The following is a 27,944-nucleotide window of genomic DNA, read 5'->3' as shown; positions in this document are numbered from 1 at the left end:
TCCTAGGGGATACACACCATATCCTCAAACCAAGGTTGCTAGTAATTGGATATGAAGGGCATTATGCAGTATGCACTGACTATTGTTTCTTTTCCCACCACACTAGCTCAAAAGGTAATGTTTATGCATTACCAAAAAAATGTGTGTGTATATATGTATATTTTGCTGGTCATTATTGTGGGAGTAGCATTGACCTACTGTCGCCACAGCTAGGCCAAGGTCAGGGGGCTAACATAACACATTACCATGGTAAACCAAACTTGCTTCGGGGAGGAAACTGAGGCCAATCCAACTACTTCTTTGTGAGCGACTGGGGAGGGGGGAAAAAACGATTATATTTAGCTTCTATTTAAAAGACTTCTTAGGCCAAGCCTACCATCTTGGGTCAGAAACAAACTCAGGGGGACTTATTTTAACCTTTACAAGATCAGTGTCCCTCCCGTGGGATGGTTGAGCTAACATGCGCTAATGTGATTAGCATGATGTTGTAAGTAAACAATAACAATTTACAGTAGCTATTACAGTGAACAATACCATGCTATTGTTTGAGGCAAGTGTACAGTCGTATTACCGTATTAATAAACCAATTAGGCACATTTGGGCAGACTTGATACAACATTTCGAACAGAAATGCAATGGTTCATTGGATCAGTCTAAAACTTTGCACATACACTGCTGCCATTTATTGGCCAAAATCTAAATTGAGCCTATACTGGAATAATACATTGTGGCCTCGCTCTTGCATTTCAAAAATGATGGAACAAAACCCTCCCAAAAAAATGCATGTTTTTTTTCTTTGTATTATATTTTACCAGATCTAATGTGTCATATTCTCCTACATTAATTTCACATTTCCACAAACTTCAAAGTTTTGCCTTTCAAACAGTATCAAGAATATGCATATCCATGCTTCAGGTCCTAAGCTACAGGCAGTTAGATTTGGGTATGTCAGTTTAGGAAAAATGTAAATAAAAAGGGTCTGATCCTTTAAAAAACTACTGTCAGGAAATCTACTGTCAGGAAATTTTTAGCTACAAACTCATTCGATGATTAATGACTTTGGCCTAGTCATAGCAGCTGGAAGTAGTTTGGGGGTGGGGCTGCTGCGTTTTTTTCTGCCAACAGTAACCAACAGTAGCCATACATTTCCAGGCAGATTTAAGTCAAAACTGGAACTCAGCAACATTCACTATCTTCTTGGTAAGCAACTCCAGAGTAGATTTGGCCATGTGTTTTAGTTTATTGTCCTGCTGAAAAGTGAGTTAATGTCTGGTGGAAAGCAGACGGAACCAGGAACCTTGGATTTTGCCTGTGCTTAGATCCATTCCGGTTCTTTTTTATCCTGAAAAACTCCAGTCCTTAACGATTACAAGCATACCCATAACATCATGCAGCCACCACTATGAAGAGTGGTACTCTGTAATGTGTTGTATTGGATTTGCCCCAAACATAACACTTTGTATTCACTCCAGTAGTATTCTTAAAGTGTGTGCATTTTGCAGTAAAATCATATTTCTTTTCAAATATTAGTTTGGTGAACCCTTTCACCAGCCTAATCTCGAGAGTCGATAAGCTTGAAGCCATAAACAGCTCAATGCTGTTTGAATGAATGCTTATGAGCCTGCTGCTTCCTACCACCGCTCAGTCAGACTGCTCTATCAAATATCAAATCATAGACTTAATTATAACATAATAACACAGAAATACGAGATTATGTCATTAATATGGTCAAATCCGGAAACTATCATTTCAAAAACATTTATTCTTTCAGTGAAATACAGAACCGTTCCATATTTTAGCTAATGGGTGGCATCCCCAAGTCTAAATACTGCTGTTACATTGTACAACCTTCAATGTTATGTCATAATTATGTACAATTATGGCAAATTAATTACGGTCTTTGTTAGGAATAAATGGCCTTCACACAGTTCGCAACGAGCCAGGCGGCCCAAACAGCTGCATTGCATATATCCTGACTCCTTGCACGGAACGCAAGAGAAGTGCCACAATTTCCCTAGATAAAATAAATTATATTAACTAAATATGCAGGTTTAAAAATATATACTTGTGTATTGATTTTAAAGAAAGGCATTGATGTTTATGGTTAGGTACATTGGTGCAACGACGGTGCTTTTTTCACAAAAGCGCTTGTTAAATCATCACCCGTTTGGCGAAGTAGGCTGTGATTCGATGAGAAATGAACAGGCACCGCACCGATTATATGCAATGCAGGACATGCTAAATAAACTAGTAATATCATCAACCATGAGGTTGAGGTTAACTAGTGATTATGCTAAGATTAATTGTTTTTTTAAGAGAAGTTTAATGCTAGCTAGCAACTTACCTTGGTTTCTTGCTGCACTCGCGTAACAAGTAGTCAGCCTGCCACGCAGGCTCCTTGTGGAGTGCATCTAAGGCAGGTGGTTAGAGTGTTGGACTCTAACCAGAAGGTTGATCGAATCCCCGAGCTGACAAGGTAAAAATCTGTCGTTCTTTCCCTGAACAAGGCAGTTAACCCACCGTTCCTAGGCCGTCATTGAAAATAAGAAGGTGTTCTTAACTACATTTACATTTAAGTCATTTAGCAGACGCTCTTATCCAGAGCGACTTACAAATTGGTGCATTCACCTTATGACATCCAGTGGAGCAGCCACTTTACAATAGTGCATCTAAATCTTTTAAGGGGGGGGTGAGAAGGATTACTTTATCCTATCCTAGGTATTCCTTAAAGAGGTGGGGTTTCAGGTGTCTCCGGAAGGTGGTGATTGACTCCGCTGTCCTGGCGTCATGAGGGAGTTTGTTCCACCATTGGGGGGCCAGAGCAGCGAACAGTTTTGACTGGGCTGAGCGGGAACTGTACTTCCTCAGTGGTAGGGAGGCGAGCAGGCCAGAGGTGGATGAACGCAGTGCCCTTGTTTGGGTGTAGGGCCTGATCAGAGCCTGGAGGTACTGAGGTGCCGTTCCCCTCACAGCTCCGTAGGCAAGCACCATGGTCTTATAGCGGATGCGAGCTTCAACTGGAAGCCAGTGGAGAGAGCGGAGGAGCGGGGTGACGTGAGAGAACTTGGGAAGGTTGAACACCAGACGGGCTGCGTCGGTCGACCTCTAACTGACTTGCCTAGTTAAATAAAAGGTTCAAAATAAAAAATAAATATCAACCAATCGTTGTTCAGAAATGCTGATTACAGAATGTTATGAAAACTTGAAATAGGCCCTAATTAAATCGGCCATTCCGATTAATCGGTCGACCTCTAATGTGAATAAAACAATGTAAATAGCCAAGAAACACAAGGACAATGTCTCACTTCAGTAGACTTTCGTTTCAAGTCAATTAGACCAATTTTTATGACTGTGCACAGCGCATCCAAAAATGAATATTTCACTCAGCTATTCACATGCGCACAGCCCCAGACAGGCATTGTTACAGTGTGAGGTGGAACAGACTATATAGGATTTGTAGTTCTTTGACTGAGCGATTAATTTACTAGCTATGAACCAAATCTTTTGAAAACAGCTAATGCAGCATTTATTTTACTATAAATGTGATCATACTTTACTATTTCTACTCACAAATGCGCCAACGTGGTTGGTGAAATAGACTTCTTTACCCGCCAATGCCAAAATCTACCCGCATTTAGCAGATGGTGGGTAGATCTTAGGCCCTGGGAACTACCATTAAAATATCCTTAGAGGATAGGTGTTTAGTCTACATAACGCAAGCCTGTGCGCCAGGGTTTCTGTTAGGACCGGCAGCCTTTTAATTTACTGGACATTGGAGACATTTACCGGACCCATATGTATTGGCTGCGTAACCGGATTAGAGCGTCCACCCACAGCGGTCAGAATGACAAAGATCACATTTCGATTATGGTAATTCATGTTAACAGAACATGCAAGTCGAGGATGCAACGATGTGCAGTCCTTCTTACCGAATTCTGATGTGCACTTTCCCTCAGCCGACAAGACGAGTGACAAACAGCAAAATCACTATTCTATGTCAATTTACTATCCCACAAAGTAGAAGGTTACCTATTCTATTGGTCAGATGGTTGAGAAAGAAATAGCCTATTCCAAACAGACTCTGGTACAGTTGTGGGACGATAGATTGATATTCATAAAACCAGTAAGCCTAGGGTAAATAATTGTATTCATTTTTTAAACCTTCAAAAGTAATGAGTGATACAACAGATCAGAAAGTTTACCGTAAAATGTTGCTAAACTATTATAAGTGCAGCAACGTGCACAGGGCAGTAGGTTACGCGCGAATATTCATTCCATTATGCAATTAGCGGGAAAACACTTGGCAAAAGGGCGCCGCTCGCATGTGCGCGGTTTCATGTGACAGATGAAAATATCCATTCGAAACTTTAGAAAGAGGGGAGATCTACTTTGCAATAACTAGCATGGGTTGCTAATATGACCAAGATTGTGCCTTTGGCTGCTGGACAATGAAAGAAAGTTGATAAACATTTATTTTGCACAGATATGGTCTGATTGTGGCTAGGCTACTTTGAAGTAAGGTAAGACAAATTAAAGTATATGTGACTCGTTTCAGCTAACTAGGTTTATGTTGCAGGTCACGACTTTACAGGAGAGGCATTTTAACATGTATTTGTATTTTTTTAAATCAAAATGTGTTTTTTTGGCAGAAATGCCTTCTCGAACATTTGAGCTTTCATTTGTCTTAACAACAAACTTGTATGCCATCTGGAAATACAAATAAAGTTGTTAAATATTGAAATCAGTGGAATGTCAGGTAGAAGCAGAGTATGATAAGGAGATTAATACAATTCTGGCGTTTGATTACAAATGCAGAGGGAGTCGAAAAGAGAACACAGAAGGCGGTTGTATAAAACACCTGTCTGCGGATCACATCTTCAAACTAAGGGCAACCATGGCATCCGTGAAAGAGAGGGAGAAAGATCTGATGATTCTTATGGCATTGCACACGGTCAGTGTGAACCAGAGTGACTTGACACAATAGGCCAAGCAGGCTGTACAAACAAAACGACACAGGTCGTCATATTTAATGAAAGGGGTTGCAGTCTGCCTTAAAGCGGTCATCCATGTAAGAGTCTAACTACAGTTGATTCAGACATTATACGTTTCTAATTTAGTCAGAAAGTTGTTTTCATTGCAAGTTAAAGCTTACTGTTAGCTAGCTACTTGACATTTGGTGGCTGGCTCGCTAGCTAACATTACGTGTATGATCTGTGTATTAATATTATCTCAGAAAGCCATTTGTTTTGCTAGTTATAGCCTAATGTTAGCTAGCTGACATTGAGCCTATTTGGTTAACTTTAGCAAGCTATGACAATAAGTTTGTATTGCTAGTACTCTATGGATTGGGATTATGGTTCATTGTTTAGCTAGCTAGCTATTTGTATCTGAAATTTGTCTTTCAGCATCAGTAGAGAAAAAAACACACCTGACTCTTCTCCACCAGTCATACAAGGAGAATGGTATAATGCCTCCCATCAAAAAGAGAGGCCTCCACAATCCCCCCGACCTCAACCAAATTGAGATGGTTTGGGATGAGTCGGACCAGCAAACAAGTGCTTAGCATATGTGGGAACTCCTTCAAGACTGTTGAAAAAGCATTCCAGGTGAAGGTGGTTGAGATAATGCCAAGAGTGTGCAGCAGTCATCAAGGCAAAGGGTGGCTATTTGAAGAATCTCAAATATAAAATATAATTAGATTACTACCATATGTCTTATTTCATAGTCATGATGTCTTCACTATTATTCTACAATGTAAAAAACAGTAAAAATAAAGAAAAACCCTTGAATGAGTAGGTGTTCTAAAAATTGACCGGTAGTGTATAACCTTAACATATTAAACCGTTTCAAATGTAATATTCCCCTCCAGAAATTAGCCCAATAACATAGATGGAAAGCAATAGCTTCAGGGCCTGTACATCGTCCATATTATCAGGCAGGTGTGCTATTTTAGCATTAAGCATTATCCCCTGTAGCCTGACGCAGTATTGTGGCTACATGCCTGAAGTATGATGTTGCTCATCTGCATTGGTTACCCCAATAGGGTAATCATTAGCTAGATGAGGAGTTCCCAAACTTTTTCACTCAGGGCCCCCCCTTCCAGCATTGGGGAACATCCCGCGGGCTAAAAACCCTAAATAAAAAAATGTTAGCTGACATGGGCTAGTTGATCTGGACATTTCTGACAAGTTATAAATATCTCTAAGGTGTACAATGACTGACATGACAAGAGGAACTGATGATGCACTACCCAATTTCCAAATTGCACCTTGTGCATTCTTACAGCCGGACTGAGTTCCTTATCAAAACAAAATGGTTTTTAGAAAAATAATATAGGCCCGTTTATGCATTCGATCGGCCGACACGCTTCTCACGTTTACTTTTTTTCATGCCAGATTGTAAAACGCTGCCAAAAATTCTAATGGCAGTGCTGCCTGAAACTATAGGCCTACATCTGTGGCCTCACTGAGCAAAAGATATTTGAGACAATGGCTAGCCATTAGTGTTGTGTGGCCCTCCTCCCAAACCCTTGGCTTACGAGGCTAGCCATTTACTGCAGCAGAAGCACCTAGATAGAGGGAGACAGCAGCTCCCGGGTAACTTTGGCTCTGTTGAAAGGCCAGGCGCTGAAATAAAATATAATTATTCATAGGAGGCACACAGTGCTCCCTTACTGTCTCCTTTCATCAGAGCTCTAATCCCATCAGGTTGGCCGATGGTCTGGGGTCGGCAGACGCTAGCGGAGCCCGTGCGGTGTGGCTCGGGATGACAGAACAGGTGGCAACGGAGAGGACACCGGGAAGATCCAGGGCAAGCTGTAGGGTGGCCCGACTCACAAAGTATTTTGTCCAATGTCCATACGAGCAGCATTGGCTGCCTACCACTTAGAATAAAGCGTTGTATTCTAAGTGATATGCTAGTGTGGATTTCAGAACAAGGGCAATGATTTGGATTGAATTCTCTGGGGTACTTGATCTATTGATGTTACTGATTTGCTAGAGAGCGCAAAACATGCACTCTGCTAAACAGGGTGTAACAAGCTAAACATTGCAGATCTACAAATATCATGAAGAGCTGGCATGATTCCTCCCTCTGTATCAGAACATTATGCCCTACCGAACGCGTCGTTCCTGAAATAAGTCTTTACCGTTTAACCAAAAACCAGCAGGGCTGTGATCCCCAAGGACCTGAGCTATGAAGCCCCCCTGCTAGCTATAGGAAGTGAACAGAGTAGCCACAGACACATTACCTCACGGTAATGACTGCTTGCACCCTGTGATGCTGCCAGCTGAGACAGACACACCATGTTCCAAAAACAACAGATCAATCTAGCTACAGATATGATGTGTTTCTGAACCTCAATGTTGGGACAAACACACTCACGTCGATAAGTTTGGGCTTCATTATTGTGTGAAACAGCTTCAACTTGTTATTTAGAGGCCCAATAAGCTCCATGATATTCTAGAATGAGGGAAACCTTGCATTGCTGTATTTATTCAGATCAGTTGCCACAAAGCTTTGTCAATTATCAAGCATCAGATTGTAACACTTTGATGAGGATTAGATAGTAACGGGCCTCGAGCATTTCAGAAGCAGTTAAATAAATCATTTTCTGAATAGCCAAAGGGCTTTCCCTGTTAGCAGGCCCACTTGAAGATATAAAATGTCTCGAGACATATTATAAAAAGGAAAATGAAAACCTTTGGGCCGGTATTCACAACGCATCTCAGAGTAGGAGCGCTGATCTAGGATCAGGTCCCCCCTCTTACTAATTGTGATTAAAAAAGCCAAAACTATACTAAAATCAGCACTTCTGAGATGCTTTATGAATACAGGCCCAGGGATGAGGCAGTGGATAACTGACCGACGGCACCTTTGCATGCAACTCAAAGGCAGGATCATAAAAGGCTCTCTTTCCCCTTCCAAATGATCCCTGGGAAATGGGTCAGCGCTGCAATACATGAGCAGTCTTTCCTCCAGCAGCGAAATTTCACAGGCAGCGCAATACTTCTGACAGAATCTCAACACCGTTACGTGCCAATGTTCCTTGGATATTTAGGCGTACCAGCCCTGACAAATATATGGGCTTTTTCTATTGAAAACTTCTACGTCTGTGTTGCCATTGTCACCAGTTTTGAGACTACCAAGACCATTTCACAAGTCATGAAGGATGGGATAAGGAAAAAGTCAAATGATTAAATTCAATTCAAAATGTAGTCAAGTCAATCTTTTTCTTCTGCTAACACCTAATGCTGGACTTTTATCATCTCGAACGTGATACAGTGCAAAAGAAATGAAGCATTCGGGCTTGAAAAACAAAATCTCTGCACAGCGCTTTAAATTCGGAAAACCTACTTCTGCAATCTGCTGCATTGATAACATCAACTGTCTCTCAGAGGTCTGGGTTCTATGAGTTGCCATTCTCCACCGATAAGGAGAGAAAAGGAGACATGACCCTGTGTCAACATAGATCGGGTTCTTGTTCAATAGGCATGATGACCCAAATCGGAGTGAAACGGGGAGGTCGCTACTTTCTGAACTTGTCCAATAAGAAACGCACATTTGTGTGTGCTGTTGCAAAACGCTTTTCTATGATGTGCTTGTGCCATAAATGCACAAGACCCTGAAAATTTAACAGAAACCCCCAATGTGCTCGCTGACTGTCACAACGCCTCCCTGTTCTATAGAAGGGAGGCATTACAGAATACAGACTAATTTCTCAGGTTTCTAACTCAGGAACTTTATTTGGCTGGCAGGGTGCCTTCTGGCACCCAACAGCGCCTATGAAACCCTGCGTGCTGACAACCAGCTTTGGTTTCACAATATGCAATACAACCACCACCGTTGGAGTGGGTGACATACAAATGACTGAATTGTCGTTTTAAATGGCTGGAACCCACACACACTCAATTGATCTCTAGAAGGGCTGAGAATCCCAACTGCTGCTAACAGCTGTGATTATTTTTAGGCTTATACAGTTGTCAGATCACAAAATACTGTGTGCTCACATAGGTAGGCGTATAAACAAGCCTATGGGCTATGTCAATACCCTAGTTTGATCAGAAAGAGCTAGGCTAGTAGTCTGTGTGCTCCCAATCATCATACAACACAAAGGTCTGAAGGAACATAATAAATCAAACATACTTTTAACATCACAACACCCAAAAAGCCATGATAATCATCAACATCATAGGCTACTTCCCACTGATAAATATATTGACACCCTTGGCCCTCACGTGCCTCCCGAAGACTGAGACAGATGGCCATGCATTGCAGGCTTCTAAAGCTTTGTCCATTTCCTTAGGATTTGTGATGGGAGCTCAAAATAGCTGAAAGAGACAGCCTCCTACTGAAATGGAATAATGTTCTTTAAAAAGACTTTTCACCTCACATGTTGCAGAAGCTGACCAAAAGCATTGAAATATGTGAATAGATAGGTTACATCAATAATGGATCAGAATGAGAAAAAAATTAAAATCATCCTAGGCTGCATTTCCCACCTAAAACTAAGTCAGAATCAGGTGACTTGAAAAAATGTCCAATCCAACATGTACAGGTGTTGATTGAGCCAAAACTAAGGCATAGGAATGACATTCCCTAACACTTTAAAACTGTAGGACTATAGCCTCAAGTTGGTACTGGTATGTCCCTCTACACAGCCCTTGAAGCGTCCAGGCAGCAGTCTAAGGTAATGGAGACGTGAAACTGACGATGGCCATGCTGTCATGGAGACGAGTGTGACTGCGCATCTTAACAGGGTACTTCTTCACACTCGGCAGGGCCTCCATTCAATTATTAATTCCCACCTCTAGTCCAGACAAACGGCCATACCTTACTGGTGTGAACGGCACACAGCATAATAGGCCAACACTCTGCCCAAAAACACCTCTGATTGGCTTTTAACACAATGTATTTTGCGTTGTCATTATAAAGATTTCTTTACACAAGAATGCAATTCTGCTAGAGATCTACCGATATGGGATTTTTGGGTCCGATACCGATTTTAGGGTGGCAAAAGTCACCGATTATCGATAAATCTGCCAATATATTGTTTTTTAGAAATGGAATGAAAAACAGACCTTTTTCTACACAAATTGTGCTCCAAAAGATTAAAAGATATTCTAAATTATGATTTCTCAACTGAATATAAAAATGTACATTTCATCTGTGGTTTACAGCAGTGGTTCCCAACCAGGGGTACTTGGCCTATCCACATGGGGTACTTGAGAAGCCGCATGAGACCATAGTCCGACTTGTAAAATGCACGAGGGGGTACTTCAGAGTAAAATGCAATTGGTGGTACAATAACCGAAATAGGTTGGGAACCACTGGTTTACAGGATATCCACTGACCACAAGCTAGCTGTTCCTTACAACAATATTTTCTTACAGAAACCACATGTACATGAAACTGTTTCTCAATACAAAATGTATTGGCTATACATTTCAACTGCAAATGGAATGTGCTAATGACTAAAAACATTTATGCAGGAAAATGCTAACCGCACAGGTTTTAGTCACAAAGTTCCAATTTAGCTAGCTAGCTAACGTTAGCTACTTATCTCATCATGAACACAAGCACATGGCCTGAATGACGGGACATATCTAACTGCCCTGCTTTTTGCAGATTGCGGAAAACTAACTAAATAAGCCCACTAGCTAACATAATAGGCCCAGGCAGTAACAGCATTATCTTTGTATCAAGGACAAGTTCTAGCTACCTGGCTAGCTACCTGTGCTACTTATGTACTAACACTGGACTGGCGCCAAAGTGAACACTTGTCCTTGATACAAAAAAACTCTGTTAGCTAGCTAATTATCTTGCTGGCCAGATAACGTTAAGAATGTGATGAGGACAGGGCTGCTTGCTTGGAGAAGTGTACCTTTGATTATTTACTTATTCAAATATGTTTGCTGTGGCAAGCAACGCACTGTCAAACCACCAATGCCAAACCACCAATGCCTTGACGATTATGGATAAAGACATTCAGTCCAAACCGTATTTAAAATATATATATTATATATATATAAAATATAAAATATATATATATAAAATATAATAATATATATATATACACACACACACATACATATATATATATATATATACACATACATATATATATATACACACACATACACGTCATATTCAAGTCGACAAACTTTACCCAAAGCAGCAAAGTAAAAGAAAGCCTGGTTTACATTTAACTGACAATATTAGGAGAGACGAGAGGAGGTAAACTATCCAGCTTAGATTTTTGTGTTGTGGAGCGAACAGCTGACTGAAGACGGGACGGTCAGGCATTCAAAAAGATGACACATGCGGTTGAGTCCGTTTCAGTGGTAACATTAACTTTTGACAAAGTGATGAAACTTTGCTGCTTCTTGTTTCAGCAGGGTGTTGTAGCAAACGACTATGCGACCAGAAAAACCACTGCGTATTTAACTTCGGTCTGGTTTAACCAGGCAACTGCATTGTGTCCTTTGTAGACAAAACAGCAACACTATGGCACGGGATGGGTAACTTAATACTAAGTGTGATGAGTGAGACGATCAAAACAGGCTGTTCCCGACACCCACGCTGAGCTTAACATGACAGTGGTGGTGCTGAGTGAGAGAGCAAGTGAGAGACAGAGATCACCACTTCCTCAGAAGAAGAGTGCAGTTACTGATCATTCAGATATAAATGCACTGGTGTAGAACAGATATAAATGCACTGGTTTAGACCAGACATGAGTATCTGTCATGTAGAATAAGGCACAGGCCTATGTGTCAGCTCTAGTCATTAGGCCTGCATTTCTACCTGCAAAATGATAGGCTTATCATTGTACCAAACTGAATAAGCTCCAGTTCCCACCTGCCCTCCCCTTCATCGGCTGAGCTACCATTTCCCTGCAGTCTCTGCTCTCAAGCGGTTGGCACCACACACACACACACGTGACGCGGGCAGGCGCAGCACCGTGACCAATCTGTGACGGTCACCCCACCAGCCAGGCAGGGCCATCCTGCCACTGACCTCTTGCCCAAGCCTGGTTCAACACTTCACCACAGTCTGGGACATACGCGCGCACACGCACACACACACACACACACACACACACTTCAAAAGTTTGGAGTCACTTAGAAATGTCCTTGTTTTGAAAGAAAAGAACATTCTTTGTCCATTAAAATAACATCAAATTGATCATAAATACTGTGTATACATTGTTACATGATGTAAATTACTATTGTAGCTGAAAACGGCAGATTTTTTATGGAATATCTACATAGGCCCATTATCAGCAACCATGACTCCTGTGTTCTAATGGCACGTTGTGTTAGCTAAGCCAACTTTATCATTTTAAAAGGCTAATTGATCATTAGAAAACCCTTTTGCAATTATGTTAGCACAGCTGAAAACTGTTGTTCTGATTAAAGAAGCAATAACACTGGCCTTCTTTAGACTAGTTGAGTATCTGGAGCATCAGGATTTGTGGTTTCGATTACAGGCTCAAAATGGCTAGAAACAAAGAACTTTCTTCTGAAAATCGTCAGTCCATTCTTGTTCGGAGAAATGAAGGCTATTCCAATGCGAGAAATTGCCAAGAATAGCATCGTATATCACAATGTTTTATGGGTAAATAATCACATTAGGACAAATGTTAACCACGCCCCCAACCCTACACACCATCACAGAGTTAAAGAGTTGTGTGGGGTTGTTAACCCCTTACTGTGCATTGCGCACCAACAGAGTGTTTCTGTTCTCTCCACCTCCTCTGAATAAAGGAGGCAGTTGACTGCACTGCCGCGCACAGTAAATCAAACATGGTTTCCTCTCGGGCTGCTCTCCTAGGACAGGCACATTTCAGAGGCCCGCTTGGTCTCTGGTTTCTTGACCGAGCCTGCTGCTCACTCCTGTAAGCCTATGGAGAGCCGAGCGGTTAAACTGATTGGGATGTTGTATTAGACAGTGATCCTCTTAACCCCAAACCCACAAGTACCCGTTCAGGTCCAGCGGCAGTAAAACTGTCAGGACTAGTAGGTACCGTAAAGTGCTCATTTTCACAGTCAACCTTTCCCAATCAAGTGTCTCATCTCAAGAACAACAGTGAGGAAGAAAACAATACTCAGAAACATGATTTCATTGTGTAATAAGCTGATAGTTACAATAGAGATTGAGTTTATGTTTCCCAGAGGAACATTAGTTTGTGGACTTATGGCTTTCAGATGACAAAAACGTTAGGCCTATCGGTTTAACCAACACACAGCCTTTGGAAAGATAGGTTAGTGAAATATAAAGATGATCTGTAATAGCCACAGGACTGTTTGTCTGTATGTAAGGAATAACCCAAGCAGGACGAGCGTAGCAACAAGTGACCATTTAACTAAATCAAAGCAATACATCCCCAGAGGTTCAGAAAGCAGCTAATATCCTGGTCTGCTGATTGTGTTCGAGATCCACCAGAGCAGAAACAGGAGAGCACTTTATCCCGGGTGTCATTAGATCTCAGTATGGGTGTTAGGACATTAATCATTTGACTGGAGCAGAATGTTATGAAAACATATTGAGTACTGAACCGTACTGCAGCACATTGTGTAACACAGGAGGTAGACTTCCTTAAAACTGCAATATATAAAACTTTTTGTGCGACCTGACCAAATTCACATAGAAATGTGAGTTATAGATCTGTACTTGTCATTGAAAGCAAGTCTAAGAAGTGGTAGATTTGCTGGATCTACAGAACTGCTGGTTCTGTTCTAACTGATAATAAATTGCACCCACCTGGTGTGCCTGGTCTAAATCAGTCCCTGATTAGAGGCGAACAATGGGGGAAAGCAGTGGAACTGGCTTCGAGGGCCAGAGTTGAGTTTGAGGGCTCTACATTATAGTTGATTGTTTTGTTACAGAAACTGAAATTAAGGCTTGGGCTAACAATTAACATTTTTGCAACCAGAAAATGACAGAGCGGTATCTGCAATGTTGTATAAACAAAGACCAGGTAGAATGACTGAAAATAGAATGACTAGGTTATGTATATGGTATAAACAGTGCTATTACAGGCATTGAATCCGGTCCCGAGCTAAAAGCTTCTATTTGCGTTCCTCCATGCCTAAGCTGAACAACGCAACTATTTGCCTTTAATAGAAAGTTGTGTGGTATACAAGCCAGTGTTAAAATACTGACTGCTGTATATTTATCCCAAGCCTTTCCATCTGCCTTGACAAAGTGAGATCATATCATATGATTCAATCTACAGCCTAATCAAGTGATGAATGGCTTAATTACAAGCTCTACCTTTCCCTTCAAAAGGATTCATAAACAGCTCATCTCTTTGATACAAAAAGAAGCACCTATGCCAGCAGCATACCACCCTGCATACCACTGCTGGCTTGCTTCTGAAGCAAAGCAGGGTTGGTCCTGGTCAGTTCCTGGATTGGAGACCAGATGCTGCTGGAAGTGGTGTTGAGGGCCAGTAGAAGGCACTCTTTCCTCTGGTCTAAAAAAATATATATCCCAATGCCCCAGGGCAGTGATTGGGGACACTGCCCTGTGTAGGATGCCATCTTTAAGGATGGGATGTTAAACGGGGGTCCTGACTCTGAGGTCATTAAAGATCCCATGGCACTTATCGTAAGAGTAGGGGTGTTAACCCTGGTGTCCTTGCTAAATTCCCAAACTGGCCCTCAAACCATCACGGTCACCTAATAATCCCCAGTTTACAATTGGCTCATTCATCCCCCTCATCTCCCCTGTAACTATTCCCCAGGTCGTTGCTGAAAATGAGACTGTGTTCTCAGTCAACTTACCTGGTAAAATAAAGGATAAATAAAAAGCACCTAGGTGAGGCAATCTTCAATCCCTCCAAAAAAAACTCTAAACATGCTCGAAGCGAACATTAGCCTACATCTCAAACAGAATTCACTAGTGATATGTGACATTTTAAGGAAAACCAGAGGCTTAAGAAAACCTGAAGCTTTGGACCTGCCCAACCCTTTAAACAGAAGGTTGTATTAGGCTATACTGCGGTTTTAGCCTCAGTCAGTTCGAGCCGAACACAGTGACCAAGCACAGCGAGTGGGTGGCACAAAGAGAGGGAGGCCGTGGTGTGTGTGTACAGGCCGTGAGGAGTAGGACCCCTTTAATCAGAGAGAGACTTAATCTTCCGCGGCTCTGGGCGAAACCATCAACAAGCCCACCTCCGTCATCTCCAGCCATGCCCAATGATGCGGTCCCAACGATTTATCTTGCCAGCAGCAAGGCATGCCACTGGAGCAAAGCTCCTTTCAAGCAGATTTATACTCCCCAAGAGCTGCAGCAAAGGCGCTTGAAAGAGCTCTTTATAAAGGCAAGGAAGCCAGCAGCTCACCTCTGCTAACTGCAGGCCCAATGGCCGTTTGATGGTCAGGATAATAAGCTAAGCAGTGAGGTGAACAGAAACAGAAACCCAAGATCACCTCAATTACAAATGCCAGTGTGTCCTCCATCTTAATCACATGTCTTCATTACCAAAAGGGGATAAGAAAGAGCCAACCTCCAAGAGAAGATACTAAACATCAAAAGCTGACTGTTTTATGTTGTCATGGCACCAACCACAACGTTACCTGTACCTGAGCCAAATTCCTTAGAGTAAGTATACTGTAGAGAATGTGGACTACAGTTGTAATTAAAGAGTACACTGGACTGTTTCCAAGGGGATTTCTGGGTGTTTGAATACATCTCCTGGGTTGTAAGAGAAGCACTCTTTCAGATCTACTCAGAGGATTGCAGCCAAGGCAGTATTGAGCAACCCAATCACTGAGCTATAGGAAGTTAGGAACATATAGTGAGCTATCTCTCACAGTGGAAAGTGTGGGGTAAGTGTTTTTCATACTTCATCCACAAAAGGACACCGCACATATTACCATGGTCACAAAACCTTTTAATTTGATACATTTTCACGTATAGTTATATTGTAGTAACATTGCTTTATGTAAAAATATATATAAAAAACAAGTCTGCAAATTATCAAAATATATCTAGTGAAAAGACAATCAAAAGATACAGGCTGTACATAACAATTTGAGACTAGGCAATACCATGCAGTGTCAAACGGAGCCATGTATTTTAGATTCGTACAGATTAACCATACTCATTCTATTTGATTGGGAGGGGGATAACACCTCTAGCCAGCTAGATACCTTTCAAACAGCAATTCAAGCGACATAGTCAGTAGTGTCACTTCTATCATATCATGCCAAGGATCGAATTCAAAAGAATGTTAGCTATTATTATTTGTAGTAGTATTAAATCAATGCAACCCGAGCTATGATTCTGTGTGATCATGAAACAATAGACATCTGTTGACAACAAAACCTGCACTGGCTGGTTTGCTAATGTTACTGCAAAACTGTCAACGGTAGGGAGGTAGGCTATAACATGGCTAGCTAGTTACTCTCGTCTGACCGCGCACTCGTTATAATGGACAACAGACCATTTTAGCAAGCAAGAAAGTAGCCCCGTTCATAACTAGCCACTGTGTTTTTAGGGATAGCAAGGAAGCCAGTACGTTTGCATTTCAACGGGTTGAAACTACCAGGTTAGGTAACCATTATATTGGATAGGTCAGATGGATTATTAGCAACATTTGGCCGCTGCGGTACGCGATTCTTTACTAGTTCGCGCTAGCTGTCACATGCAGTACTTTCTCAGCTAGCCAACTAACGTTAGCTAGCTTGCTACTCGTGGAGCTAACCATAACATTACCGTAATAGCTGTTATTAACGAGAGATATCTGACATGAAAACGAGAACAAACTGAAATAACTAGCTAGCTATAGGAGTCTGGCTTTCTGGTCATCCTTCGGTCATTGAGCAGCACTTCTAACCGCAGTGACAAGTCGCTCGTAGTACGATTGGGAGAATACTGCGTCTCTGCAATGAAAATGCTATGTTGTGGAAATCATATTACAGCTTACCTTTCGGATAGTAGAGTGCTCCGAGTTGACTTTCGGGGCTCAGGTTTTGTTTTATGCTGATATGATAACAGATGCTACAGGATTCCGAATGAATGGCCAGTTACTGTAGCTTGCTACGGGTTTTCCGCTCTAGCGCTGGAGTCTTTTCTTTCGCTCTGTCACTTCCAGCACCTTGTCCTAACGCGAAGGCTATTCAGGGATCCTCTGAATGTTGGTATCCCCTTGAAATAACGAAAAAAAAGAGAGCAACATTTACCTTTATGAGAAAAGGATAAGCATAAATTGTATCACATGCTACATTGGTGCTGTTTTATTCATATTTAGAAGCATGTTTATTTTATATTTCGCATATGTACCAATTGCATGCGTCATACAAGGAATTGTGGGCCTAAAGATATCACAAATAGGGGAAAACGATATGCATTAACTATTTATGTGGTCAATAATTCCATGATAACTGAAACTATATATTATTTTCAGTTTTCTTACTTTCATATGTTCATTATAAGTAGCCGAATCTACACAGCAGCCCAATCCCTAGGCTGCGTAGTGTCATATGACAACAAAATCACCATTCTCCCTTTAAAACACTTTTTATTTTAAAGACAAGTTTAGTGATTTGCTGCCATCTGCTGTGGCCTTTTGTATACTGAAAGTAAGAGTCAGTCACCGTGATTCACATATGTCACACACACACTGTGTCACACACATTGGGTGCGTCGCTTGATTCAGATATAATCATCTATTTTGGCTGATAGATATGAAAGAAATCCAAACTGTTGGACTAAGAGGCTCACTAGAGGGCATCCACAGCACAGTTTTATATGCCAATATTATGGGGACATGAATTAGAACATAACAGGATGTGAAATGGCACACCAATCCTACTTTGATATTTTCCTGCCAAAATACAGCAACATTCCAGGCGTACTCACTTATCTAATCCATAGCAAGTGACACATTGATATTCAAACTTTTTTATTACGAAATAATTTTATATTTGCTTTAAATTTTTGATTTCGATGGTGGTTAATTAAAAACATTTTGTGTGGCATTTCCAAAGTTCCCCTAATACACCAGTCCCCCAGGCCTAGGCATTGGCAACTCAACCCATCCATATCACACTGATATTCTAATTGTTAGGCTGTGGACCGCATTATGAAAGCGCTCCATCTTCAAAGGAAGTATAAATTACAGATAAGCCCCCCTCAAAGCTCAGAATTATTGTATCAGGGGATATATTAATTTCCTTGCCCCTCTTGATTTAAAGACGCACTTCTATGAAGAGGCCCCTCTCAACTTTGAGAGGAGAATGTCTTGCACTTGCCATTGAAATCCGAAGAGACACCAAATAAAGCCTGCAGGTGTAGGCCTAATGCACCTTACTAAAAATGAACAGTATTTAGTCAGGATCATTATAAGATGATTATGATAAGACATTATTGGTGAGTCATACATGCTCTTTATGACAAGTCTTACATTGCATTATAACTGCATCACAATGCATTAAAGGCTTTAAGTAAAGTGTTACCAAAGTTCAATCTAATCCAAACTAAGTGTAAAGGAGAGCACCTATCCACTGGTAGCTAGCAGCAGGTTAACCTGTAGTAAACTGGGTCCCATTGGAATGTTAATACTACTATGGCCACTGACCATCTCTGCTGCATATTCCCCCTCAATGCACTAACCATCTCTGCTGCATATTCCCCCTCAATGCAATAATCATTCATGGCTCAGAGCCTCAGACACATTCACTGAACAACTCATGCAGAAGGCTCATCATAATTTGACATGGTTTGTACTCTGTGAAATCTGAGTAAATCATGCTCCTCAGCATATAAATATCATCTATTACTCTTCTAGTCATGTTCTTATTATCTACTCATTCTATGCCAGTCGGGAGGTTGATTGACTGTATCAGAGGTGATTGGGTCAATTCAGAAAATCAAATGAAAGGCCTACTATGATCTCCCTTTTGTGCGGTGGACATGGTCCCTATATTGGGCATTATTTTTCACCAGAGTCCTATGAGCCCTGATCAAAAGTAGTGCACTATGTAGGGAATTGGGTGCCATTTGGGACGCAGGCATGACTGTGACCATTTTCCTTTTCATCACGAGATTGCCTATATATACTGTATAACATCCAGGGAAGTATTGTCATTTACAACTTTGGATAACCCTAATTATCCTGTAACACATACTGAAGGGTGGCTTGCGAAAGTATTCACCCACCTTGGCATGTATCCTATTTGGTTGCCTTACAACCTGGAATTAAAATAGATTTTTTGGGAGGGTTTGTAATCATTTGATTTACACAACATTGCTTACCACTTTGAAGATGCAATTTTTTTATTTATTGTGAAACAAACAAGAAATAAAACAAAAAAAAAACAGAACACTTGAGCGTGCATAGCTATTCACTCCCCCAAAGTCAATACTTTGTAGAGCCACCTTTTGCAGCAATTACAGCTGCAAGTCTCTTGTGGTATGTCTCTATTAGCTTGGCACATCTAGCCACTGGGATTTTTGCCCATTCTTCAAGGCAAAACTGCTCCAGCTCCTTCAAGTTGGATGGGTTCTGCCGGTGTATAGCAATCTTTAAGTCATACCACAGATTCTCAGTTGGATTGAGGTCTGGGCTTTGACTAGGCCATTCAGAGACATTTAAATGTTTCCCCTTAAACCACCCGAGGGTTGCTTTAGCAGTATGCTTAAGGTCATTGTCCTGCTGGATGATTTTTTCACTTCACCAATTTGGACTATATTGTGTATGTCCATTATATGAAATACAAATACAAATTGATTTAAATTACAGGTTGTAATGCAACAAAATAGTAAAAATGCCAAGTGGGATGAATACTTTTGCAAGGCACTGTAACTGACACATAATCAGACTGAGGTTACATTCAGCGACGACTCGTCATTTAGGTCAGGTGTTACCTGTTTTGCATGTTATTTTAGCGTTAATACGTGCCACATATCAGTTTGCAAACAATGTAAGTCTGCTCCAAAATACAGGTTTTTCAGCCTAGCTCAGTGCTTTCTGTGGTGAAATTCAACAATGAGTGGTTTGGAAGGAATCAGTGGCTAACTGCAAGCGTTACAAAGCAATCACCAGCCTGCTATTCAGTGGAGTGGGTGTGTGGTCTAAGTCTGAGTTTAAGGGTCTCTTTCCAAGCTTAAAATGATTAACATTCAACATTGGCCATGCTGTCAATCCAGCATGACTTCTGCCGCGTTCAAAACAACTGGAAACTCGGAACTGGGAAATCTCAGACTTCACTGAGTTCAAGACAACTGGGAACTTGGGGGAAAAAAACAATCTGGGAAAATACTTTTTGAACAGTCATCCAACTCGGAATTCCAAGTCGGGAACTCGGCCTTCTTTCTAGAGCTCCGGTCTGAAGATCACTGACGTCATGATTCAACCTTGTTTTTTTCCCCAGTTTTCTTGAAGCACCATAAATCCAGAGAATCCCAGACTATGATGACAAAGTGTGATGAGAAAATTTGCCTACGAAGGATCACTGCGCCACCTTCCTGTTCAAGAGAGCACAGTACAACAAGGTGAGTCCAAGAATGTATTGTATGCTGGTGCATAAATGATGTAATAGCAATAATTTCATAATTTGCTAATAAATTCATAAAAAATCCTACAATGTGATTTTATGGATTTTTTTTTTTTTTTTGTCTGTCATAGTTGAAGTGTACCTATGATGAAAATTACAGGCCTCTCTCATCTTTTTAAGTGGGAGAACTTGCACAATTGGTGGCTGAGTAAATACTTTTTTGCCCCACTGTATGTATATTTATATTTAAGCCCTTTTTACATCAGGGAGATATGTATTCTGTAGCTGCTATAAGAAAGTAATACTAAGTTGTGTAGTAAGCTGTTAATAGCCCATGTGCCTCACCCTAATAATTTGGTCCCTTTCCTCCTTATAACTTAGCCTACTGTTCTGACTTGGTGGTGCACATGTAACCTATAGCCTGCTTTAGAGAAATGTCATCATTAAATATTGTAAGTGCTTTCATTGTCTGCTTCTATGCCCCCTTTATTTATCCTACGGCTTTGACTTGGTGTACAGGGAGAAAACTGCAAGAACAGCCCATGTTCTGAATAATTTCGCTGTACATTTCAAAAGTGTTGAACAAATAGTTGTATTGACTACATCTGTCCTAGCTCGCCCATTAATGTCTTAATCGAAATGACGGATTGCCTCTTATCCGCTCGTCACCCCCTTACGCCGTAGTTTGTACACATCAATTGTCAGTAGAAACCAATGTTATTTAAGCAAGTCAGTCATATCAGCTGTTTTTTTAAAAGGCAGTAAATGAGGCTGAATGAACTGTTTCCCTGCCAGATGAGGCTCAGCGGATTCACTCCATGGTGCTGAAAAGAAAGCTCTGCTGTTGGGATATCTTTATGTAGGCCCTAACAGTTTGTGTGCCCCCGATATCACTGTTATAGTACAATTGATTGTATTGTTTAGTGGTGTGGTGTGTCGTGTAGTGGCTTTGCTGGCATGCATCAAAAACCTTTTTTGTTTGTTTGTTTGTTTGCCCCACCTAGATTAACCTGTTAAAATCGCCACTTATTACAGTATATATCATTGACACTTCTCTTTCACTGCTCACAAATAGAATACTTGCTTTGGGTGTGACAAAGAGCAACAGAGACCAATTTAGAACATTTCATCAAATAACATGAGAAGTTACATGCCAAAAATAAGTTGTAGCCAGTCCAGTCTGTGAGTAGTGCACACAATGTGGTGAATACTGCATAAAATCTTAACATACCCTCCATGTATCATATTCAAATGAATGACCTTTAAATGGACCTATAGAGAGCGAACAAGGAGGACAAATGTATGGCTATTATTATTCTCAGTCTGACAGCTTTCCTGCCTACACCAAGGAAAATAGAGAAGAAACTGTTTCTTTTGAAGTTCTTTTTTTCCCTTCTTATCCATCAGCAGTTAGGAAAGCCAGCTCTTTTGAAGTACACATGAAATAGATTATAGTATTGCCTAATACAATGGGAGATATCTCACTGTAATATGATGGGGGTTATCTTGACTACTGTGAGGAGACTCCGTGTGAATGTATCAACAGTATAATTTGAATAGACATTTTATAAAAACATCAAAGTAATGATTTTAAAGTCAGACATAAGAATGATATGGACACATGAGTGATATTCTCCTGAACCAGACAGTACATTTGTCATTTTGGTCATTTGCAGTAGCAACTTGCAGCCAGTGCATTCAACAAAGGTAGGTAAGACAACCACATAATCACAGTCATTGCAAGTAAACCCATTCCTGGAAATAGCATCTATCATTGAAATTATTGCTAGTAAGAAAAGACAAGTGCAAGTGTTAGTGCAAGAATGACAAGTACAACACTAAGACATTTCTTCTTCTTTTTTTTATCAGGAGGGTTGCTAGGAGGTTCAAACAAGGTGCTCTTTGAATAAAACAGACAGTACACACAACTGCTGTGTCTAGCAAAAGCAATTCAGCCTAAGAACAGAACTTAGAAACCCACGCAAAACATACCAAACCCACACATCGGACTAAACAATGGCAGGTCACAGTGAAAGAGAATCACACAAAGCCAGTATAAGCCAGTCACACATGGGTTTAGTTTATTGCTTTCGAACCCTCATCCTCAGGCATCACCTCCATGCTGTGAAACAATGCATAATTGAGGCTAAACTATATAGAATGTCACGGCCACATTCGAAGCGGTAGCTCGATTTTCTTGGAATTGCTGTCACCTGAGTGGATGAAAGGTTCAAGCCAAATAACAGCCTTGTAAACCTGCCATGACTCACCTGTGGACATTCTGTCTGTTTTTCTCAATATTTCAGGAATTTACTGTCTGTGGTGTGTGTAAACAAAGGGGCACCAATATAGGAGGAGGCGGAAGAGGCGTCCTATATCCCACAAATCCTTTAAACATCCATGGGAGTGAGTAGAGGAGAGAGGAGGAAAGGATGAGAGAAGGTCTGCTGTGGAGAGATAAAGAGGCAATAGGCATTGGCAGCCTTGGAAAATAGTGCAGTGGATAATGTACATTCCTTCCAGGGGAAGAGCAATGTACAATGTTAAAAATTCCCTGCTGGTGACACAGCCCACTCAGAGACAAACTCTGTAACTTAATAACTTTGGCAGAAGGCTCCCCTCCGCCACTGGAGCCAAGTTGGCCAAGGGAGTCGTACACTGGCCCTTCGCAGCTAAGGCCTGGTCACCGATTGTTTGCTAGGGGTCATGGTTACCAGAGGCCTTATCACATCATGGGGTCAACCAATCACAGGGAGTCAGCTTGGGTCCCAGATCCCCAACTCCTGCCTCCTCCTCTCAGTTTCCCTCAAGCAGTGACAGAGAGCAGCATCTCTGTCGCTGCCCATAAACAACTGGACTCAATAGCATCTCTTTAGACTTGTGGGATGGTGTGCAGGCACAAAGTGACTTCTGTGACATGTATAAATTGTTCTTAAAAGTTAGTTGTTATTGTTGCATTGTGTATGCTGTTTCTGTATAGCTTGTAACCTGTAAAAATGTTCAGGGATTATATGTCATTTATACAATCCGTTATTAACATTATCACAGCTCTCGTGATATCGTATGTAGAGTATATTCATTGCCTTTCATTTCCTTCCACAGAACCACCACCATTCCACTACCTTTCCATGTCAATTTCATCCGTGTGTGTGTCAGTAAAGTATCTTTGTGTGTAACTCTGAAGTTGCCTTATTCCCTTCTAACCAGGGGCGGTGCTAGCAGGTCTAAGGATCAGCAAACACGGAGAGCCAGGTTGCTCTCTTTCATGGTCCTTCTGTCACCGGATTTGTGACTTGCTAGCACCACTACGGCAGCCTCTTGGGGACACACGGTGTACCTGACATACTGTACAGCCCACCTGCAGTCCAGGAAAGGACCGTACAAGTGATCAGCGGACCTATTGCAGGATATATCACCTCCTCGGCCCAGAAACGTTGCTGAGTGCATCCAGTGGAGGGACTGAGCTTGGACGTACCTCCTTTGCCACTTTGCTAGGGATGTCTGCAACAAGAACTGCGCCCACACCTACGCAAGTGCCATCCCACCGTGGTCCTGCAGCATCGCCGCAACATAGCAAGCACAGGACGTCTCCGGTCAGATATATTGCCTACCATTACCCCGTCTCCTCCCCATTGTCACGTGGTGGACTGCAACAAGGGGACATGTGGGAGCGGTGCTCTCCTGAGCTATTACACCTGGCTTCCCAGTGCCTAGGACAAAACAGGGCGGCCCCAACGTTGGGGACGCCACTTGCAGCCCGCAGGGAGGTTCTGCTGCCTCCCAGGCTCTATATAGCAGAGCAGGAACCTCTTCCACCACACCCAGCACCACAGATCCTTCTGTTTTACTGCTCACCTGTGGCCCAGAAACCTCCAGGATGGCAGACAGTCCGGTCACAACCTAAGTCGACCCAAGCGAACCCCGGGACTAGAACCCAGCCCAGATCGGTGCTCGAGCCAACACTTGAGACAGCACCCCCACCTAGCCAAGGGCCGCAGGCCCCATTACTACGCCAGCAGCAGCCCGAACCCCGGCTGACCCAGCAGTCATCGGCCCTCCAGTCCACCCGGCAGCCGCCAGCACTGGAGTCCTCAACGGCGCCATCTATCCCGCAGACACCAGTGCAGCAGTCCCCAGTGGACCGACCCGACCTGTCTGCTGCTACACCCATCCAACCAACCAGCCCTGACCTGGGCCCTCCAGTCCACAGCTCACACCATCTCCTGAGGCCCCATCCTGTCCTAACCCAGTTGCCACTCTGGATCCCAGTGTGACAGTCTGTGACACTATTTTTGTCTTGTTGATTAAATATTGTGGATCAAAATGTTTTTCCTCATAATCCTAGACTATCGGACCACCATTTTATTATATCGCAACAAATAATCTGCTCAGACCCCAACGAAGGATTATCAAAAGACGTGCTATAAATTCTCGTGAAACCCAAAGATTCCAAGGACGTTGGAGTACAAAAATCAGTTAACCACTTAACCGAGGATCTAAATTTGACCTAATACCATAGACGCAGTCGTACCTCAAAACAAAAAGCATTTGACACAAGAAATTAGATCCCTGGTATACAGAAAATACTCGAGCCCTGAAGCACGCTTCCCAAAAAATTGGAAAGGAAATGGCGCTCCACCAAACTGGAAATGTTCCAATTAGCTTGGAAAGACAGTACCATGCAATATTGAAGCGCCCTCAATGCTGTTTGGTCAGTCTATTTTTCCAACCTAATTGAAGAGAGTAAAAACAATCCAAAATATATTTTGATACTGTCACAAAGCAAACTAAAAAGTGAGGATGGCCTTCATTTCAGCAGTGATGAATTCATAATTCACGTTTTTTAAAACCTGTATCTCTCAATACATTCAGAAAAATAGTCATGGCCTCTAAACCTTCCAGCTGCCTAATAGACCCTATTCCAACTAAACTACTGAAAGAGCTGCTTCCTGTGCTTGGCCCTCCTATGTTGAACATAATAAATGACTCCCTATCCTCCGGATGTGTACCAACCTCACCAAAAGTGGCCGTAACAAAGCTGCTCCTGAGAAAGCCAAACCTTGACCCGGAAAATTTTACGAACTATCGGCCTATATAGAATCTCTCATTCCTCTCAGATTATTTCGAAAAAGCTGTTGCACATGAACTCACTGCCTTCCTGAAGACAAATAATGTATACAAAACGCTCCAGTCTGGTTTTGGACCCCATCATACGTACTGAGACTGCATTCGTTAAGGTGGTAAACAACCTTTTAATGGCGTCAGACCAAGGCTCTGCATCTGTCCTTGTGTTCCTAGAAGTTAGAGCTGCTTTTGCGGTGCCATGCTCTACTCTCTGGCTACCCGGATAAAGCATTAAATAAACTTTAGTTAGTGCTAAACACGGCTGCTAGAATCTTGACCAGAACCCCAAAAAAGTATCATATTTGTCACACCCTGATCTGTTTCACCTGTATTTGTTCTTGTCTCCGCCCCCCTTCAGGTGCCATCTTCCTCATTATCCCCAGTGTATTTATACTTGTGTTCTCTGTTTGTCTGTTGCCAGTTTGTCTTGTCTGGTCAGGTCTTACCAGCGTGTTTTCCCGTCTCCCTGCTGGTTCATGTTCTGTTCCCTAGTTTCCCCAGTTCTGACCATTCTGCCTGCCCTGACCCTGCCTGCTGTTCTGTACCTGCCTGACTCTGACCCGTTTACAAACATCTGCCTGTTCTGAGCCTGCATGCATTTCTGTACCTTATCGACTCTGCCCTGGCTTACAGACCTTTGCCTGCCTTTGACCTGTCTTTTGCCTGCCCCCTGTTTGGGTCAATAAACATCTGTGACTCTAGCTGTCTGCATCTGGGTCTTATCCTGAATTCTGATCATATTATTCCAGTGCTAGCCGCTCTACACTGGCTTCCTGTTAAAGCTAGGGCTGATTTCAAGGTTTTACTGTTAACCTACAAAGCAGTACATGGACTTGCTCCTAAAAATCTCTCCGATTTGGTCCTGCCGTACATACCTACACGTACGCTACAGTCACACCTGTCTTGGTGGGAAGTTAATTTTGTTTATGGCACATAGCCTTTAGCTTTACGGTTTGTTTTGTAGTGTTTATTGTTTTGTTCAGCGTCTTTTCTAATAAAAAGAAAATATACGCTCACTACGCTGCGCCTTGGTCCTCTTCTTTCAATGGCCTTGACTTGCAGACTCGGTGTCAACCTTTATGTCTTTACTGAAGACTCATCTCTTCAGTAGGTCCAGGGTTGGGGAGAAATGGATTACATGTAATCCATTACATGTAAGGGATGTATTTTAAGAATGTGAAATGTCAGAACAATAGTAGAGTGATTTATTTCAGCTAATGTTTCTTTCATCACATTCCCAGTGGGTCAGAAGTTTACATACACTCAAATAGTATTTGGTAGCATTGCCTTTAAATTGTTTAACATGGGCCAAACGTTTCGGGTAACCTTCCACAAACTTCCCACAATAAGTTGGGTGAATTTTGGCCCATTCGTCCTGACAGAGCTGGTGTAACTGAGTCAGGTTTGTAGGCCTCCTGACAGAGCTGGTGTAACTGAGTCAGGTTTGTAGGCCTACTTGCACGCTGTTTCAGTTCTGCCCACATATTTTCTATAGGATTGAGGTCAGTGCTTTGTGATGGCCACTCCAATACCTTGACTTTGTTGTCCTTAAACCATTTTAAACCAACTTTGGATGTATGCTTGGGGTCATTGTCTATTTGAAAGACCCATTTGCGACCAAGCTTTAACTTCCTGACTGATGTCTTGAGATGTTGCTTCAATATATCCACATCATTTTCCTTCCTCAGAAGCCATCTATTTTGTGAAGTGCACCAATCCCTGCTGCAGCAAAGAACCCCCACAACATGATGCTGCCACCCCCGTGCTTCACGGTTGGCATGTGGTTCTTCGGCTTGCAAGCATCCCTCTTTTTCCTCCAAACATAACGATGGTCATTACGGCCAAACAGTTATATTTTTGTTTCATCAGATCAGAGGACATTTCTCCAAAAAGTACTATCTTTGTCCCCATGTGCAGTTGCAAACCGTAGTCTGGCTTTTTTATGGCTGTTTTTGAGCAGTGACTTCTTCCTTGCTGAGTGGCCTTTCAGGTTATGTCGATTATAGGAGTCGTTTTACTGTGGATCTAGATACTTTTGTACCTGTTTCCTCCAGCATCTTCACAAGGTCCTTTGCTGTTGTTCTGGGATTGATTTGTACTTTTTGCACCAAAGTCCGTTCAACTCCTTCCTGAGCGGTATGACGACTGCGTGGTCCCATGGTGTTTACGCTTACGTACTATTGTTTGTACAGATGAACCAGACTTGTGGAGGTCTTGGCTGATTTATTTGCCTTTTCCAATGATGTCAAGCAAAGTGGCACTGAGTTTGAAGGTAGGCCTTGAAATACATCCAATTTTCTGGAAATTTCCAAGCTG

General features: G+C 42.0%; 1 protein-coding gene and 1 long non-coding RNA gene across 2 annotated transcripts in view; one reads left to right on the top strand and one right to left on the bottom strand.

Moving 5' to 3' along the window:
- LOC115134299 (alpha-1,6-mannosylglycoprotein 6-beta-N-acetylglucosaminyltransferase A-like) overlaps positions 1-17,109 on the bottom strand; it is a 116,374-nt gene extending 99,265 nt beyond the window's left edge. The window contains exon 1 of the mRNA XM_029668131.2: positions 16,934-17,109. The gene's annotated coding sequence lies outside the window, so the exon portion shown is untranslated. The remainder of the gene's footprint in view (positions 1-16,933) is intronic.
- On the top strand, positions 15,722-26,647 carry LOC135574379 (uncharacterized). The gene is made up of 3 exons (XR_010465432.1): positions 15,722-15,833; positions 20,382-20,502; positions 23,712-26,647. It is a non-coding gene; the product is annotated as an uncharacterized LOC135574379 (long non-coding RNA).
- Positions 26,648-27,944: the final 1,297 nt, after the last annotated feature.

The sequence above is a fragment of the Oncorhynchus nerka genome, linkage group LG2, assembly GCF_034236695.1.
Source record: "Oncorhynchus nerka isolate Pitt River linkage group LG2, Oner_Uvic_2.0, whole genome shotgun sequence".
Taxonomy (NCBI): Eukaryota; Metazoa; Chordata; class Actinopteri; order Salmoniformes; family Salmonidae; genus Oncorhynchus; species Oncorhynchus nerka.
This window is presented reverse-complemented; position numbering and strand designations above follow the sequence as displayed.